Source organism: Aptenodytes patagonicus, chromosome 3 (genome assembly GCF_965638725.1).
Source record: "Aptenodytes patagonicus chromosome 3, bAptPat1.pri.cur, whole genome shotgun sequence".
Taxonomy (NCBI): domain Eukaryota; kingdom Metazoa; phylum Chordata; class Aves; order Sphenisciformes; family Spheniscidae; genus Aptenodytes; species Aptenodytes patagonicus.
This window is the reverse complement of record NC_134951.1, coordinates 87,469,178-87,489,071: the sequence shown is the minus strand read 5'-3', so window position 1 is coordinate 87,489,071 and position 19,894 is coordinate 87,469,178. Positions and strand designations below refer to the sequence as shown.

The 19,894-nt window shown below is 44.3% G+C and overlaps 1 protein-coding gene across 1 annotated transcript in view; it reads left to right on the top strand.

The window, feature by feature from the left end:
• The first annotated feature begins 8,922 nt into the window (after positions 1-8,922).
• Positions 8,923-19,894, top strand: part of LYST (lysosomal trafficking regulator) — an 87,142-nt gene continuing 76,170 nt past the window's right edge. Inside the window, exon 1 of the mRNA XM_076334156.1 lies at positions 8,923-8,944. The gene's annotated coding sequence lies outside the window, so the exon portion shown is untranslated. The remainder of the gene's footprint in view (positions 8,945-19,894) is intronic.

Here is a 19,894-nt window from a genome sequence, read left to right as displayed (position 1 = left end):
CACTGAGTTACATAAAACTGCAGAACTGGCTCCCTCCCTTGCCTTCAATCAATGCTATTTTCTCTTTCTGAATACTACATTATAGCATCAAATGGGTGGCTTGGAGCAATGCTCAAGACACTTGGAGAAAGAACAGAAAACATAGTAAGAGGAGCATGGAAGGGAACTGACATAACATTGTCAGAAAGGTTCAGACCGAAGCACAGACTGCTGCTGGTCGTGAGGAAATGACAGCATCTGAAATAGAGCATGCTTTGTGCCCTGTTGTGTCTTCAGAGCTAGTGCCTGTCCAAAAATGCTAATCTGGAGACAGCACCACCTAAAGAAAAGCAGAAAAGCACAAAGGCTGAGTGTTGTTACAGTGACTGCTTCATGTGCCGGGTTTATTCCAAAGCAGGCGATGCAAACCCTGCGTACCATCCATGCTGGCTCTCTTGCACCCTTTCCCTTGCTCAGCATCATCATTCTTCTCGTCAGATGCCCCCACTGTGCCAGAGCTGAAGCTGGTATACGTACCAACTGGGAACCAAATGCCTCTAAATGTCCATTCTCTGGAGCTGCCAGGCTGGGGGGAGCAGTTTGTCCCGGTTAGAGCAGCCCTAAGGAAATGTCCCGTTTGCAATGCTGACACGAGCTCCAATGAACACCGTGACAGGTGAGGAACAGGCACTGAAACAGCCCCTCACCTCCCCCTGACACCACGCCGGTACCTCCTGCACAGGGGGACAGGCAGCCACGAGCCCCCCAGCACTGGAGGAGTATTTGAGAGCAGCCTCGTGATTGCTCTGTGTCTGCTTTACCAGCAGCTAAGGAGAACCCCGAATGCCCGTTAGCATTCCATGCGTGGAAGTGGGTTACTGCTTCTGAAGACGGAGACATTCAAAGCTCTAATCAGAAAAAAAGTGTTTGCAAACATCGAACACTTACCTTTGCTGAATTACCTTTCCTTTTCCAGCAAAGACAATTCACTAAGAAATTCATGGCTGGACTGGAAACAAAACCATTAGACTGCTAATCAGAAATCACAGGGAGAAATGCAGTATGAGCCTCATGCAGGAGGAGAAGTGTTTTGAACAGGTTGGTTTGTTTGTCGTTATGTAGAGTTAATATATTTGTAAAAATCATGGTCAGTTTGCCAGAAAATAATCATGTTTATCTCATAATTTATTCACAGCGTTGTGATTAATAACTTTGTGTTGCTGATCTGGCTTATCTATTTTCTTTTTAAAAAAAAAACAACAAAAACTAATCAATATAGAGTGACATCATTTTTTTTGTGAAAGACCAAGTTTTGCTGCTGAATCTTTCTAATGCCACATTGACTATAATGAAACTCATGAAATTTAGAAAGGCCCAGCTTTAAAAAAAAAAAAAGAAAAACAGATTATCACAACAAATGCTTTATGTTTATATTTTGATATCTGACCTGAACTGACCATAAAGAGTTGCAGAAATATTAAACAAATTGGTAGAAACTATAATACGTAATGCAATTAGCAGGTGCATTAATATATGTGATATAATGAGGAAAAATCAGTATAGCTTTTATAGGAAAAAATATCTCACAGCTCTACTGGAGTTTTTTGGGAGGAAGGAGGAGAGGGGAGTCACCAGTGAAGTCTCAGAAATCTGCCCCCGGGCTTGGGCTGTTTGACATAGAAGTTATCTGGAAAAAGAAGCATAGTTTGAGGCGAGAGTTTCCTGATGGTAAGTTACCCTAGGTGGCAAAAATGAAAGTCAGCTGGGAAAAGGATTTCAAGCTATGAGTTGTTGGGTTAAAATGGCAGAAAAAAATCGATGTTGATAACAGCAAAGGAATGCACCCCAGTCAAAACAATCCTAACTTTGCATGCAGAGAGAGAAATGCTGAAGAGAGAAGTCCTAGTACTTGGGTAGAAGAGATCCCTGAGTTACGACACACAGTTTAGGAAGTTGTCGGCCCAGTGCTCAGTGGTGGAGGAGGAAAGGCAGTGTAACATTAGGAATTATTAAGGAAAGAATAGAGAGGAAAACATAAGCATAGTATGCAGGAAATTTATGGTGAACTCACATCTTGAATATTGTCTGCAGCTCCAGTTCTCGCATGCTAAGAAGAACAAGAAAAGGTTCAAGGAAGGGCAAGAAAGCTGAAGCAAATGGTACACAGCGAATGATTAAATAGACCGGGACTCTACAGAGTGGAACAAAAGGAGCAGAGGGGAGATTTGACAATGAGTCTTAAAACCATGAGCAGCGTAGAGAGAGGGACTATAGAGTAGTTATTCCCTCATTCACAAAGCAGAAGAACTAGAGGAAATCAAGAGAAATGGGCAGGTAAAATGTCCAAAACAAATAAAAAGAGGTGCTTTTTAGCCAGCCATGTAACTGAACTCCAGAACGCTGCAGGACTTGGTGGGTGCCCAAGCCTTACATGGGCTCACACAGCTACTGGACAAATCAACGGAAGAAAGATTAATCAAAGTCTATAACCCATGAGGATACCACATCTGTCCCAGGATGTCATTGAGGCACAGACTGCTGCGAGCTGGAACAGGTACTAAGTGACACTGTACACTTGTCCTGTTCATGTAGCTTTCTGCAGGCAACTGCAACCGATGCTGGGCTGAACAGCTCTTCAGTCTGACCCACTCTGGCCATTTTTAAGACACGACTGGAATCCAGCGGGAAACTGAAACAGTGAAAAAGCCATGGAGGTATTTGCATTGAAACAAAACCAAAAAGTGTCCCCCCTGTCAAACTAAACAGCAATGAAGAAAGGTTAGCTGTCATAAGAATAATGAGCAGTATCAGACTCTCTCAACTGTGTTCAGGCAAAATGAGTAATTTTTTTTTTCTTGCAAAAGGGGAAAGGAGAGATATGCCAGGAGTGGGAGGAACAGGGTGAAAGGATTCAACATGAAAGCTTGCCTAAGCTTTATCCAGACAAATATAAACTCCTATCGCCCCTACCATACAGTCGACGGTGTTTGGACCTGCAGTTCCCAGATCTACCACTCTGATGATATGCTCCTTTAAAAGATAGACTGTTATCCTGACAAATTCTTGGGGATAACCTTTATTATGATATAAATGGATCAGCAAGTTATGACAAAAACGTGCATATGGCAACAAGGTCATTTTCAGGGGCCTCCTCATGCTTTTGTGAATTACCTAATTTTGGTTTTGCTTTCTCTTTATAAAATATCCACCCATCCTAAACTTTTCAGTCCAATCTTAATCTAATATTTCAAGAAGAGCAGGGCAAAAATTCAGAAATGGTGTCTAAGTGGTGAAAATTAAAATCTACTAGGACTTTTCCTATGAAACAGTACTAACAAGAAATTAAAAAAATTAATAATACTTCTTTCTGTGAGTTAGCTAATTTCATAGTGTTTATCAGGAAAAGATAAATATAAAGTATTTGTTATTGTGAACTGCAGATATGCTTTTTGCAGTGGATTAGGAAGATAAGGAAGTCTAGTATTTTCGCATGGGTTGTAGATCTAACTAAAACCAATGATGGACCTAATAAGGACATATGAAAACTGCAGCCTGACATGCCTTTACTGTGATTTCACCTCAGTTTCACCTCTTGAACTGAGTCAGTTCAAGACTTGGGTAGAAGAGATCCCTGAGTTACGACACACAGTTTAGGAAGTTGTCGGCCCAGTGCTCAGTGGTGGAGGAGGAAAGGCAGTGTAACATTAGGAATTATTAAGGAAAGAATAGAGAGGAAAACATAAGCATAGTATGCAGGAACTTGAGAATATTCTTGAACTGAGTCAGTTCAAGAACACATCCTTTGCCTGATTATTTACTGTAGAACAGGGACGAGTCTTTAGACATTGTTACAGACACATGACAATGTGTAATGTAAGAGACTATGATCTGGTGTAATTCATGCATTTAAGAGCCGTGAGAAGGTGCAAATTAAAGCTCAAAGTCCTGTATATAGGTTTTTATACCATTTGCATTTCTCATTAATCTTCTCTCATTCTTTGTAGTGGGAATTATTCTGGCTTCAATCATTTCTATAGAAATTGATTTCAGTCAAGTTTTGTTACATCATCCCAACTCGCTGCACTAGAGGCAATTTAGTTCTAGTTCAGCATACGTTGCAACTAGTGATTTACCTCAACTGTTTTTGCGTACTCTTTAAACTGGATTAATTCCTTCTAAATGGGAAAGCCAAGGTTGGTCAAAGTAGACTCACTGATTCAAAACTGATAATGCAAGTCTTTTTTAATTCTTTCATCTAGATTAGACATTGGACAAATTTAGGGGTCATACAATGTGTTACAGCCAGGCTATCTGGCTACCTGCTCATCTGTTCTGGAAATGGGAACTAGAACCATCAGTAAATACATCCTTACGTCAGCATGTGCTGACCAGGAATTACTGCAATGAAAAATCAAGCGTCACTGGGAATCAAGCCCTGCTTGCAGTAGGCAAGCCTAAACAAGGATTACAAACAACTAGGGAAGGCTTCCCACAACTCCTGAGCTTTAAGCTCCTTTTGGAAGCATTTAATTCCACCTTTGCTTTCTACCCACTGAATAATGTCTTCCTTTTCTCTCTGGTCTTCCTATACCACTGTAGTCAAATAGTCAAACATGAAGAATGCAGACATGAAGTGTGACCAGCCTGGATTTGTTTGTCTTTGAATTTATTCAACAGCTATCTCCTCCAACATTGACCCAGAAGTGCACCTACTCTCAGAATGTTTCTCCTCATGATATAGACAGACCCACATCTAAACTAGTATGTTTTTTTAATGAATGCCTTAGACTATTCATTGATTCCCTAAGCACAAAACTATTTCGCTATTTTATTCACTCTTTCAGATTTTTTACAGTAGCATAGGAAAAAAATGGAGTAATGTGCTTCCTTGGGAAAACAGACCGTTATTCATTCCCTGCTGAATGACTGCTCATCTCAGCTGACAAAACATGCCCTTTCCACAAACCTCTCTGATTTAAGATCGTGGATTCAAGACAGCTCACATATTATATGTATTACTCCACAGTTTTTATTATTGACTTTATTATACCATTAAAACATAGGTAAATTCTCCTAGACAGGTAAATACTCATTGGAAAGGAGAGAGAGAGAATGAGACTGTAGAAACGGCCCACAAAATCTAGGCCTTACATTATCTTTGTAATGCTTTCAGCTGAAAGTTTGATGATGAGATTAGATGGAGCCTTATGAAAAACGTGTAGTGGGTACTTAAGAAGTTCTGGGAATGGACAGTGGCTCATTGACGCTTAAAATTTTGGAACCATTGATCTAAATCCACTGTCTGTGAATGTTAATACCGCATACTGAAGAATTTGAGTACCAATGTGACCTATGCAGGTCTCAGTGCTGTGGGCTTGTTCTATTGTCCAAGAGAACAGTAGGGAAATATGACTCATATTCTTGTTTCTTGCTTGTTTTCCATCTTATTACCTTCTGCGTGTATGCAGAAGAGAGAGAATTATAGGAGAAATTCAGGAAGAATTCTGCTGAGAAACTTTATAGATTTCAAGTGAGATTCAGATACTGTTTGTAGAATAGAGGGAGTTATCAGTGAACCAATGTTGATACGAAGAACCAGACTTGATTTAAAGTTATTCTGGCGTGAACCGGTGCCATTCTACTCACTTTCATGGAGCTGCTGCAAATTTATATTGACGTACATGAATTCAGAATGCATAGTACTTTACTGAAAAACTCAGATTTAAGACTGAACAACAGGCATGCTGTCATATCTGTAGCAGGAGCTTTAATTACTGTAATTAAAGAAAATCCGCATGCACTGAAAAATAGGTTGCACTTTGAAGCATTCAAGTGAGAAGAACATTACCGTTCTGATGAAATCTTTAATTGCACCTACTTACCTTTCTCAACAATTTTTTTAGTCCAAACAGTTTATAATCTTTTTTTAGCACACACATGACAACTGCTTCAGTGCATTTCAATTTAAGCTATGGCTAACTTCCCTTCCAAAGATGTTAATAGATACCTTGCAAAAATTCGCTCAGATGTTTGTTCATGGTGGCCAATTCTCATCTGAAAACTCTTAGTTTCAGGAAAATTTATGTTATCAATCTGAAATGCTCCTATTCTTTGCACTTTAAAAGCTAATTTTCCAAGGGTGAGTTGATGTACTGTTGTCCGTTGACTTCATTTTCATTGCTGCTGTTTAAGTTCTGCCATACAACCACACAAGGAAATGTACGGGCTGCTTAGTTTCGCTGGTCTCCCTGAGAAAACCATAGACAACGTGTAAATGTCAAGCATCGTGTTGGCTCTGCCCTACATCTGCTGCTGAGGAAAACTGGGCAGCAGCAGAGGTACCAGCAAAGGGCCTTGGAGTTATCGGCAGGCAGGATTTTCATGGGAGAGGCCAGTAGAAACCTCTGTCTTCCTGCCGCTGCCAGCACCAAGGAAGGAGACATACACGTAGTCATCCTTCGGCAGCTGGAAGATCTGAAAGAAAGATAAAATAGCGCTATCTGTTCTTTTTGGTAAACAGGAAGCCCTGGTTCAGAGGTAAAAGAGACTTCTCTTTCTTCTTGGCTGCAGGAAGTGGAGCAGCTTCACGCGAGCATTAAGGAGTTTGCTTTAGGGCAAGGACTCCCTGAGCCCAGGGCTGGGAATCTTGGCTCACTTTCCTCTCCAGTAGCTGAAGTGCCAGCTGGGATAGGCTGGACCAAATCCTACCACGGTCTCCAGGAGTTTAAAATGAACTGGCTTAAAAGTAGGATTTAGTCTGCCTGAATTAGCAACTAACTGGCATCTAAACTCCAGGGCATCGAGTGAACCAGTTTTCCCAAAGTCCCCAAGTTCTCTGTGGCCACTGAAGAGAGCTGGGTGCCCTTGAAGGCCACTTGTCTCTCTGAGCTGAGAGAGGGTGGGCACCTAACTGGGGGCATGGCGTGCCACCAGGGCTCCCATGCCTGCAGCTCCGTGGCTGTGCTATGTAACCTCGCTCAGCAGCAGAGCGGCGCGTCGGGCTCCTTGCCCTTCCTAGGTTTAGTGAAATACTGGTGTCACTTGCCTAGGACTTTTTTTTGTCAGGGATTTAAGACATTTTCAAGTGCAGAAGTGTTGTCGTCTAGGTGCCTAACTTCCAGACAAAGGCGTGGTCTTAGGGTCTGCACAGTTGGCCCTTGCAAGGAAGTTGCTCTCTTGGCTTGGACCAGAGGTCCATTTAGTCCAGTACCCATCTGACAAGGACAGGTTGCTTCCTGTCGATAAGGTGAGGACCAGCATGAACAACAGCCAAAAGCAGGTGCCGAGGAAAAAAATAAGAAACGTGGCCATAAATAGATGCCATGGGAAAGAGTACAAGAAGCAGGGTGTACAGGCAGATCGAAATTTATATTTGCAAAAGACTTAACCGCTGTTACCTCGTGTATACCTAAACTTACTTTGGCAGGTGGGTCCTGGGATCCTGCTGTCTGAAGCATTCCCAAGATCTGGCTCTGTCCATCCGTGTAATCCTTGCAGGCAGCCTGGCTTAAGTTTTACAAACCCACTATGCCACTGAGGTAGCCAGCGGGCCCTGGGATGGTAACTGAAATGCAGTCACAGAGTTGAAGCAAGTCCTCACCAGGAGAAGCAGCAGAAGTCAGGGAGCAGGAGGCCAATGCACCAGGGAGAAGCGTAAGGATGTGAGAAGGACGCACACTTGTGCACCCTGTGTACCTTTTTCTGATTTCAAGAATCAGGAACGTTAGGCCAAACCTAGGCATGTATGAATAGATGAAGCGTGTGCTTGATAACATCGCCTGTAACGTATTGCTGCCACTTTCAAGAAATTAGTAAGTGCCCTGGCCGTGTGAGGTGAATTCCTGGAGAGGGCGAGAGTGACATGGAGTCAGGGCACATTATCAATTTATTTGCACATGCGAACCAGCTGACAGGGAGTTGATCGAGCAGCATTCAGGGCAATCCTTTCTTCCAGGCATCTCAGCCAGGTCCCCAGCTCCACAGCCGTAAATCTGCTCCAAGAATTTACTCAGAGCAAATACCAAAGCAGAATGCAAACTCCCCCGCTGCTTGCAAAGCCCTTCATATCCAGAGCCCTTCGTTGTGGAACTAGTAACGAAATACAGCGTAACTCGGGAAGCGGGTTGCAGCAACCGGGCAGCACCAGATGTGTGCTCCGGCAGTGCTGGCGCTGATGCCAACGTGCGTACCGGGCATAAATACGTGACACGTACGTTAAGACTGTTTTAAAACGTTTACGTTAAAGCTGGGGAGGACGGCGGTGGTCTGAACCGGCTGAGCCGTTAGGTGGGGAGCACCTGCCCGGTGGGCCTCGGAGCAGGAGCTGCAGGCTGCAGGCAGGCAGGCAGGCAGGCAGGCTGCCCATGTGGCACCCGCCGGGCCCACGCGCTGTCACGACCCGACCCCGGGAGCAAGCGGAGCCGCCGGCCCCAGGTACACCGCGGCGCTTCCAGAAGCGCCCTTCCGCCGCCGCCGCCCCTGCCAGCCCGCTGCGGCAGCTGAGGGCCGCCACTCGACCGGCCGCCGCCGCCGCCGCGCCTCTCACCCGCCGCCCGGGCCGCGCGGGGGGGGGGAGCGTGGCGGGAGTGGGCGGAGCCCCGCGCGCCGAGGGGCGGGTGAGAAGTTGCCCAGGGAAAGCACGCCCCCGCCCAGAGGGATTCCCCCCGCCCCCCCCCCTCGGCCAGGCGGCGGCGCCGATTGGCTGGGGGTGCGCGCGTGATACCGCCCGCTGCCCACCCGCGCGCCCGTGCCGGCGGAGCGGCGGCGGCGGCGGCGGGAGCGGGGGAGTCAGGTGGGGCGAGAGGCGGGGCGGGGCGGGCGCTGCGTTGCCCCGGCGACGGGGGCGGGCGGCGCGGCGGGGCCGGGCCGGGCCGGGCCCTCCCGCCATGGGCTGCCGGGACGCTGTCTGCGGGATAAGAGCGGAGCGGGCGGCCGGGTGCACCGGCTCCGGCGGGGCGAGGAGCGGGTAAGGGCGGGGCGGGCAGGGCACCGCCGCCTCGGGTTGCAGGGGGCCCGCCTGGCGGCGCGGGGCCGGGTAGGAGGCAGGCAGGCAGCTCGGCGGGCACAGGCCTTGCTGCGGCTTTCGGCGAGGGGGCGCCCGGCCGCGGGCCGAGGCCGGCGCCGTGAGCTGCGGTGCGTGGGCCAGGGCGGGCTGTCACCCGGCGCCTGCCGCCTCGGTCGCGTGAAGATGCCCGCTGATTGCCGTTGGTGGCTCAGGGCAGCCTGGCGGGCGCGGCAGCGGCGGCGGAGGCTGGGGGAGGCGGAAGAAGCAGCCGCCGGTGGCGCAGGCGAGGCCCTGTCCGCCCCGAGGCTCCCCGGGGCAGGGGCCGGGCCGCGGTGGCTGGCGGCGGCGGCGGGAGGGGTGGGTGCGCGCTCAGAGCCCTCGTGTTTCTCGGGGGCGGGAGTCGGGGCTGGCTCCGTGCATTTGGTGGCTTTGTATAAGGCGGTTTGTCGCCCGGAGTGCTTCTTCCGAACTTGTGGCTTCTGCTTTTACCGAAAGGCGACATTTAGTACTCCGTGTGCGTGTACATACAGATGGTGTGTGCGGGGTTGTTTTCCGTTCCTTCCCGTGTTAGTGGGATGCTGTGGGCTCTGCGTGACGGCGGGCTGCGCTTTGCGATGTGTTTGTGCAAAACTGGAGCACAAAGCCTCGCTGTCAACAAGGCGTTTGTTGAAGATAGGAGATAACAACTGAAGAAAAGCAAATGTGGGCTGTTCACGGAAACGCGATAACGTTGATGGACATGGAATACAACAGTCTCAGCACTTCAGCACCTGAACTATGCTTTTATCCACTAAAAAGAGTGGATGAAGGAGCAATGAGAACTCTTCTAGATACTCTCTGAGCATGGGGAGGATGTGTGAAGAAACTCTTCCGTGGAAAAACAATAAATCTGAGAATTGGACATTACCTGGTATCCCCAAATGAACTAAAGAGCTGCCTTTTACTTACCTGTACAGTGAGAGAGGAGGCAGGGAAAGCAGGTGCATCACTGGAAGTGAGAATAAAGCTTCTTGTGTAAGAGAAAGCAGAGCAATTGAAGAAATTCAGAAAGAGGATCAGAGTGGTGGCCTAGGAGTTGGAAAAGCATCTAATGTGGTTATAAATGGGAACTGGCTAGAGAAGAAAATCTGGATGGAAGACTTCCCCCCCCCCCCCTTTTTTTAGTTGTGCCACATGAATCAGTAAGACTTCAATATAAGGATCTAGAGAAACTTGGAGTTAGTGACACAAGTGTCACTAACAGAATCATACTGTTGCCTGTGAGGTGGTGGGACAACCTTTGGCAGAAAAACCAGCAAGGAGATCTGTTTTAGTCATGTGTATCATAATCTTATGCACTTAACCCTTCCTGAAGGAAGGATCTGAATTTGCTTGCTTGGACAGGAGGCCATGTCTGCGCGGATCTTTTGTCATAACGGGGCTACAGCGTGGTAAGGAGTCAAGAAAACACTCTGAGTCTCCTTTTTGTCTTTAACTGTAGGCTCACAGACCAATAGCGCAAAGAAGAAAGTATCCTTTTAGATACCTTAGAAAATCTGTGGTTCAGTGACTCAGAGTTTCTGGTGGACGTTTAAAATAGAGTGCATGAAGGATGAGAACACTTTCATATGTTGTCATAGATAAGGAAAAAAATCAGCTTTTTTTAGGGTATTTTAATTTTACTCTTCTTTCTTCCTCATTGTGCTTTGGACAGAGAATCTTGCAAGCTAAGAGCAAGTAGCTTTCAATGCCTTACTTCTAAACCCAAAGTTAATAGTAAATGAGACCTCAGGAAGTCAGTCATCACTTGGTTTGTAAGACTGTATACAGATTTCTTAAGAGGAGCTTTTTTTAATGTCACTCCCTTCCTGCTTTCCCCCTCTCCTTCCCCCATTAGTTTTTTTACTGTACTCAAAGACAGCTTTCCATTAAAAATGTTTAATTGTAAGAAGTTTTTCTGTTAGGTTAGTAACCATTTAATTAAGAATATTCTTAAATGCTTCTTTTGCTTCCTCCTTTCTCTTAGTCCCTGGTAGGTTTTTCATGTGCCTCCACATCAGTTTTTAGTGCAGCTTAAGACAATAAGAAAAGAGACTTTAAGTACCTTGAACAATAGCATAGGATCTGTTGGAAGGTAAGACACTTAATATGTAAACATTAGAAAAGAGAAACTACATTCTTAACACTTACTAAAAGTAAGTTGCTGCTTTTATGTAGTTCTCTTTACAGTTAAGCTCAAAGAGCATAAGCAAATACTATGAAACATGAACAAACACTTCAGGAAGCTATCAGTTCTGTATTTTTATTGTCGGTGATAGACCGTGTGCATCCTTTTTAATATACAATTGTATACCCTTGCAGCTTGTGCAGGGATCTAATTTCCTTTGTATTTGAAGAATTTTGTCATTGTCATGGTGGTCTCTTCTCAAATAAGATAATGTTGCACTGGTTTTGATACTTGTCTTTTGTGGGCAGAAGGGAACAGAGGGAACGTAGGGTGAAATGATTATTTTGTAAGAGGATTCTGGCGCACCAGGAAGCGCTTGCTGTCCAGAACACGCCCGCTTCTCCTCTGCGGGCGAATTTAAGTTCTTTGGAGTAAACAGCTGTCATCGACAAGACCTCACTAATACCTGTTTTATTCCTCTTTGAGGAGACATCAGACTCCGTGGGCTTCCTTAGTGAAGAACTGTAGTAGCTGTTGCCTGAGATGTCACTACTTCATATTGTTGATTCAACTTTAATGTCATCTTTTCTGTTATGTTTGTTGGAAAATTGGATTATAATGCTGGAAAAGGATTGTAATATGCAGTGGAGGGCTCTGTGTATGTATGTCTGGGATTACTTTGACTCTTGCTTTCTTTTCCAGTTCAGAGACGGTTGTGAGAATGTCACTTACTCTGGCAAATTATTGCTTGATGAAGATTCATAGGCCTTTAGATAGTATCAAGTAATCGAGCTGGTGTCATCAGAGCTATCGGCTCCTGCAGTAGGACTGATCTGGAGATGATATACCTGTTTTTAGACTGGGACAAGATCAGGTAGAAGAGATCTGTGGTTGCTTCTGTTCTATCACTTGGACTGATTTGTCTGAGCTGGCTAAGCTGATCGAGCAGCTTGTTACTGCTGAAGGGGGAGATCTCCCTCCTGCCTTCTTCCCTTTGCTGGCAGTGACAACTGCCTGATCCCTCAACATGGCAATTCAACAAAAAAAAAAAAATCCAGCTGAAAAAACTTGTTTTCTGCAAACCTGTGGAGATGAGTCACATCGAGAACAAATTGGATGAGCGCAGTGCTGGAGGAAGAGGAAGGGAAGAGTTGCTGGGGAGGAACAGAAACACCTTCTTGCTAGTCATGAGTTTTCAGGTGGGCTGAGCTGTCTTGTTTAACCGTACCCTAGCTGCTCCTCAGGAGGTGGGGGCTTTTGCTTAGACTCAACAGGGCGTCTGCTTCAGCTGTCATGGTCACTTGAGAAGAACTAATAAAGCAGCATGGTATGCACTAGATCCAGATTTTCTTTTCCTCTGTTCAGATTCAGGTCTTGCATTTCAACGTGTCTTTCAGTGACTTTTGAAATTAGCGCATGAGAATGTCTTGCCTCCAGATAAAGAACTCTGTACAGAAGTGACACTGGAATGTGTGAAGGGGAAGAGAAGGGAGAAAAAGATGCTGTCTGCAGTCTTGAGGATTTTCTTGCTATAAGCTATTAGCTCTTTACAGTTCATGTTTGCAGCCTGGGGTCTGATTAAAATCCCATTTTTCTGGGAAGTCAGGTTTTTTGGTACTAATTATTAGAGTAGAAGCGTGAGTCTTGCTAGTGTGATTTTTAGGTAACTGCTGTGCTCTGTGTGAAGATATAGCTTAAATCTGATGCTGAGTGTGAGAGCAAGACAGAACAAAATTAAATGCAAAATTCATTAGCTTATGTATGTTGAAGAAGGGATATGTATGTAATGCTGTGGTCAATGTAGCGAAGTCCTGGAATAGTGCTATATCTTGGTACCTGTAAGTGCTGAAACTTCTATTGTGTCTTTGTTCCGGATATTTCTCTTAAGTTCCACTAGCTTTTTTTAGTCACCACTGCACATTTCATCTTCTTTCATATGCTATAGCTCAGGTATTTTGTGGTTTTGGTGTGTTACAGAAGAGCAGGGCTTCCACTCTTCTGCTTCTCTGACTTTATTTCTTAGCCCTCTTCTCCCCCATAAGTAAGTTACTACTGCCTGCTGTTACTCTGGGTGGGACTTTGCAGTGGCCATACAGTGGATAAGCACTGAAAGTCTGCTGCACTTCTGAGCTTGTGTAGTTCATTGCAGGCATCTGGGGCTTGCCCTGTGACACTTGTGTTTGTATGGGGTTTTTGAGCCATGTGGAGCTGAGGAAGTGTGAGAATACTCATACTCATTACTTTCACTCATTGTGAAAGAGCTTTTCTGCACTTTCTGGATAATTTGAAAGGTGGGAAGTGAAGGACAAAAATGATGAATGGTGACTTGTGAAAGATGGTGGAAGACTAGTGGCTCCTAGACTGTGTCTGTGTTAGAGCGGTTGAGCAAGCATCTGACAATCTCAGCTAATCCTCACATTTATGCATTCTTTGCCTGCACCCAGAAAGTTGAGCTCCTTGACTTCAGTTAAAAGCATCACCATGCTCCAAGGAAAAGCATGGGAGCATGAAGTACTAAATGTGAGGTGGGAGGAGAGAGTTCCCGGTTCTTCAAACTTCTGACAGTAGAGAAAAAACTTTCTGCTTTCTCAAGAGAAAATTGGGAAGATGAAATATTGGAGGGAATTACTGTCAGGTAGCGCTAAATGCAGGGCTTCATTGGAAGCACTAAAACTGATGTTAACTTTGTCCAGTTTTATTTCAGCAAATGCCTGACTTCAGCTATTCCTCTTTAGTATTGTGGAGGCATTTACTAAGGATTTGTATTCTTGGGGGGCATAAATGGCAAAAAGCATCTAACTAGATCTGTTAACCTCAGTAAGCGACTGATTTGGTTAGGCTTTAGTGTATTAAGTAAAAGATGAGGAATGAGTAACAGAAGCAGCAATCTGAAGGGATGAATAATTCTGTGTCTTAATTCTGGAAAAGAGTGAATTAGTAGGGAAAATATTTAAAACTTAAGGAAATATTCTTGATAGTTCATAATTGTATTGCAGGAACTGATAAAAGTCCAGCAATATAGAATCATAGAATAGTTTGGGTTGGAAGGGACCTTTTAAATGTCATCTAGTCCAACCCCCCTGCCGTGGGCAGGGACATCTTCAACTAGAGCAGGTTGCTCAGAGCCCCGGCCAACCTGACCTTGAATGTTTCCAGGGATGGGGCATCCACCACCTCTCTGGGCAACCTGTGCCAGTGTTTCACCACCCTCACCGTAAAAAATTTCTTCCTTATATCTAGTCTAAATGTACCCCCCTTGAGTTTGAAGCCATTCCCCCTTGTCCTGTCACAACAGGCCCTGCTAAAGAGTTTGCTGCCATCTTTTTTATAAGCCCCCTTTAAGTACTGATAGGCTGCAATAAGGTCTCCCCAGAGCCTTCTCTTCTCCAGGCTGAACAACCCCAACTCTCTCAGCCTTTCTTCATAGGAGAGGTGTTCCATCCCCCTGATCATTTTTGTGGCCCTGTTCTGGACCTGCTCCAACAGGTCTGTGTCATTCTTATGCTGAGGGCTCCAGAGCTGGACGCAGTACTGCAGGTGGGGTCTCGCCAGAGCAGAGTAGAGGGGCAGAATCGCCTCCCTCGACCTGCTGGCCATGCTTCTTTTGATGCAGGCCGGGATACGATTGGCCTTCTGGGCTGCGAGCGCACATTGCTGGCTCCTGTCCAGCTTTTCACCCACCAGTACCCCCAAGTCCTTCTCGGCAGGGCTGCTCTCAATCCCTTCATCCCCCAGCCTGTACTGATACCGGGGCTTGTCCCGACCCAGGTGCAGAACCTTGCACTTGGCCTTGTTAAACCTCATGAGGTTCACACAGGCCCACTTCTCGAGCTTGTCCAGGTCCCTCTGGATGGCATCCCGTCCCTCTGGCGTGTCAACCGCACCACTCGGCTTGGTGTCATCTGCAAACTTGCTGAGGGTGCACTCGATCCCACTGTCTATGTCATCGATGAAGATATTAAACAGTACTAGTCCCAATACAGACCCCTGCGGGACACCACTCATCACCAACCTCCATCTGGACATTGAGCCGTTGACCACTACCCTCTGGATGTGACCGTCTAACCAATTCCTCACCCACTGGACAGTCCACCCATCCAATCCATACCTCTCCAATTTAGAGAGAAGGATGTTGTGGGGGACGGTGTCAAAGGCCTTACAGAGGTCCAGATAGATGACATCTGTAGCCCTTCCCGTGTCTACTGATGTAGTCACTCCATCATAGAAAGCCACTAGGTTGGTCAGGCAGGACTTGCCCTTGGTGAAGCCATGCTGGCTGTCTCGAATCACCTCCCTGTCCTCCATGTGCCTTAGCATAGCTTGCAGGAGGATCTGTTCCATGATCATGCCAGGCCCAGAGGTGAGACTGACTGGCCCGTAGTTCCCCGGGTCTTCCTTTTTTCCCCTCTTTAAAAATGGGGGGTTTGTTTCCCCTTTTCCAGTCAGTGGGAACTCCTCCGGACTGCCACGACTTCTCAAATACGATGGATAGTGGCTTAGCAACTTCATCCGCCAGTTCCTTCAGGACCCGTGGATGGATCTTATTGGGTCCCATGGACTTGTGCACCTTCAGGTGCCTTAGATGGTCTCGAACCTGATGTTCTCCCACAGTGGGTGGCTCTTCATTCTCCCAGTCCCTGCCTTTGCTTTCTGTGGCTTGGGTGGTGAGGCTCGGTCTTCACTGGCAAGTGCTCAAGGCAAAAACATCATTGAGTACCTCCGCCTTCTCCATGTCCCGGGTAACCAGGTCTCCCGTTTCGTTCCAGAGAGGGCCCACATTTTCCATTATCTTCCTTTTATCACTGACGTACCTATAGAATCTTTTCTTGTTGCTCTTGACATCCCTGGCCAGATTTAATTCTGTCAGGGCTTTAGCTTTCCTGACCTGATCCTGGCTGCTTAGACAATGTACTTTCATTATAATATTTCAAGAGTTGAAATTTGTCCAGTTTTGATTCAGTAATTCAAACAGACACTGAAGTAGTCTTAAAATTAACCAAAAAGTGCAAGTCTTTCACCTTCCTATTCTCTTTCTATTGGAAGGCAAGAGAGTTTAACAATCCTAATTTCAAAGAATTGAGAGCAAACATTCTTATGACTTGCTGTAGAGAAAACAAAACAAAAGCCCTAAACTGTAAAACTGTGTGCTACCTGAGATACATATTTATCTCCATTACTTGCATCTTTCAGTTATAAGGGGCGATTTGGGTTGCTGAAGAGTGTGTAGTTTCATTCTTGATTCGTATGTTTCAATTAACAAAAGATCAAAGGAAACCAGAATTTCTTTTATGTGTCTGCATATATAGATGAAATGCTGTGTGTGGGGTCTTTTAAACTCCAGAAGGTACTCCTAATTAACGTAGAACCATTTTTAGAAGCCTAAATTACTTCAGTTACAAAGTCAATTTGATTATCGGAGTCCTGCTAAGTCCTTAGTATTTGCAGAAAAAATTATCATATGATGTTTGGTTACTGAAAATGCTACTTGGCTATATGTATGTAGCCTTCATCTGGCACACTTCATTCATCTCCCCAACTATCTCTCAGCAGTGTAAAATCTTGTTTGTGTGTAATTGTATGATAGACAGCTATAGTTTGGGGACTTCTTAAACATAAAGTTTGGCTATTTTTTGCATTGAGGTTGGATTTAGGGTTTTCTCCAGTGGTTCAGGATTTTCTTAAATATTTGTCTATCTAGTAATAGGTATACTGGGAAACTTTATACTCTTAGTCATTATTATGTGAAATTAAGTATAATTATAGTTTCTCTGTTGGAGTCTATACTGCTTGACTAATTTTGAGTGCTGTTTAAACTTCAAGAATAAAATACAAATCCTAGCTGTTACCTATTTGCATTCCCACTGGAGAAAAGCTACCTGAAGTGAGATGTTATGTGAGTCATTTTGCCTGTAGTTCTCTTGATTGTTGACTGGGTCTTCTGGGGCCAGTTCAGTGCAAGAGGGGTCAGCACAGCTGGAACAAATACCTCTTTGCTGTAAAGCCTGGGAGAAGTATGGGGTCTGCTTCCCTAAAGCAATCAAAGCTGTTTGCACTTTGTAAAGAAGCTGGCAGACTGAGCTTAACAGGAATAACAGTGTAAGAAACTCTCAGATATTTAGGCAACTGACTTTTTTTTAATACCACCTTCAGAATTGCTTACCTGCTGTTTTGTCTGTATCTGATTACTAATAGAAAATATGGACTTCACTGACCAGTTTTAAAATCCCAGAATCAGAGTTAGTCTTCTGTCCATTAATGACCTTTTTTTTTTTTTAACTCTGATCATTGACCTTTCCCTCTTATTTAGTTGCTCTTAGTGGTTACTTTAGACACAATGCCAAAATTTGTCTTAAGCACTTTACTTTCTCGTTTTAATCCTCTAACTACGAAGCTTTCAGTTTCAGGAATAGCTGTTACTCATTCATATCCCTTCAGCAAGAGTGCCTCAAGATACTGCTCAACTTTTTGCCTCTTCTATCTCTCTGAGTATTGGTGCAATCAAAATGTATAATCTCATAAATCAAAGATTTGTATGGTCCTCCAGATCACAATTTGAGTGGTACATTTGTTGTTTAAAATAATCTCCAGGTAGATGCACTGTGATCTGCATACTTGTAGTGTGGTGACAACTACAGTGTTTTTCCCGGTTGTACTGGAGACCACACTATCTGCTGTACTGCAGATTAATGTAAGAGGATATTCACAAAGTCTGCCTGATCTTGCAGGGCTGATCTGTGTAGTGTCACTGCTGTAGAGGCCCTGAACTTCTGACTTACCTTCTGTAGTAGACTGTTTATTTCCTTTCACTCTACAGAGTCTGTGGAGGTTAGTCTTGATCTTTAGATTTGGTTATTAGTCATTACAGTGCAACCATGGCTGTCAAAGCTTGCTTTGTAGTCTGTTTTGGGGGTAAGTATCAAACCTAAAGCTTGGAAGAAGATATTTAGGAGTGTTACCTGTATATATTTTAATTCGGGGAAGAACTTGTTAACGCTCTTTCAGTAGTGTTCAGAACAAGGCTCGCTTGAGAGCTATGCCATTTCATTCATGCTGAATGTTTTAGAGAAGATCTTCATCCTTCAGTTTTCTTTTGGAAGAACTTACTGGTCTTTCATAGCTTATTTTCTACATAGATTCTGTGTTGTGGTGGAATATTTGTCAGTTCTTTTCTGTAGTACCATGTGTTTCTTACAGGTGGTGTCCCCTGGCACTTCGGATAAGATCTGGAGCAGATCCTTGTCTTCAACTCTGCTAACAAAGCTTGTCTCTAGCTTTTTCACGGTATTGGTAACAGCTTGGTATTCAGTGCATTTTAGCTGGTTTCCATGATAGCAAGCGTATTTGTTTCTAACACAGTTAATGTTGCAATGATCATCTTTGAAGGCCCCCAGCTTTCCCCATGCCTATTCTAAGGAATGTTTATTCTCTGTGCCTGCATGCACTGGTCTGAAATATGCAAATTTTAAATGAACTGGAATGAATTTAATGTGGCTAACAACTATGTTGTAGTTACTGACTTTTAATAGTATAAGACCACAAGCTAAGCATAAACTTGAGTATAGCATATATACAGGGTTAATGCATTACTTGAGTGTAGGTGGTTGTTTGAAAGCCTGTCTTTCATTAGTGCTGTACTTTTTATCTTGTAGATGACTCATCTCATCTTTTAACTTGATTTCAGGCTCAGCAAGAATGCATTCACAGGTGTTTCACATTGTTTGACTAAATAAAATTCCATGCTAAGCTGAGAAGCTGTCCGAAAGCACTTGTGTAATATGCAGCTAGCCTGTGGGATTCTTTGCCTTAACTCTGTCTCAATGATATTTCATCCAGACTCAAAAGGAGGAAATTGTTGATAATCTGCTAACTTGTAAAGAGGACACAGATCCTCATAGCTCAAGGTGGAACCTGCTGAATTTTAGCAAGTCGAACTTTCCTAGCATTGATCACTTAATCTCTGGTGCCGCCTTCTTAGCACACAGTTGGTATTGCATTGCTCTGTTCCATTATGATAGCTTGCATTGGTCATTATTACAGTGAACATGTCTTAAAACTTTGCACTAAAGACTCCTAAAAATCTTAATCTAATCTAATATTTTTTCCCAATAAGGGTCAGATATGTATGTCAAGTAGGTATCTATATGTGGAAAATCTAGGATGACACAAAAATAAGGCGTGCTATTTTTCTGCCAAAAGATTTTTCCCTTCCCCTTTCTTACATAATGGTACATGTAGTCAAAGTTTTTGATAGTGTGTTGTACGAGTAGACAGTTGGCATTTAATTCTAGTCCCCAAGGTAATAGTACTTTCCAAGAAGTAACTATTAAGCACAAATAGGATTTGCTGGTGCTATATGTGTTAAGTTTAACAAATTCACTTTTTAAGCATCCTGAAATTACAGCAACATCATAAACTCTACTTGTAACAGCCCTGTCATGAGTTAAACAGGTAATACAAATTAGTTTTTTGCAAGTAGACTTTAAAATGAAGAACAAATCATGATGTGAATACTTCACAATGAAGTAGGACAAGAAGTTGTTTAAGTTAAATGTTGATTAAATGCTGTTTGTGTTTCACAGCTGTGAATGTTTCAGTAGCTTATGATGCACCAAGAGCTGCATCAGAAGTCCCTGAATTGACCTTAATGAGACATTCTTAAAAATTATTCTCCTGACTAAGTAGACCAGTTAACTAAGTAAAGTTGCTATACAGAAATATGCTAGGGATTTCATGTAAGACATGGAAAGCTGTGGTCCATGTTCCAG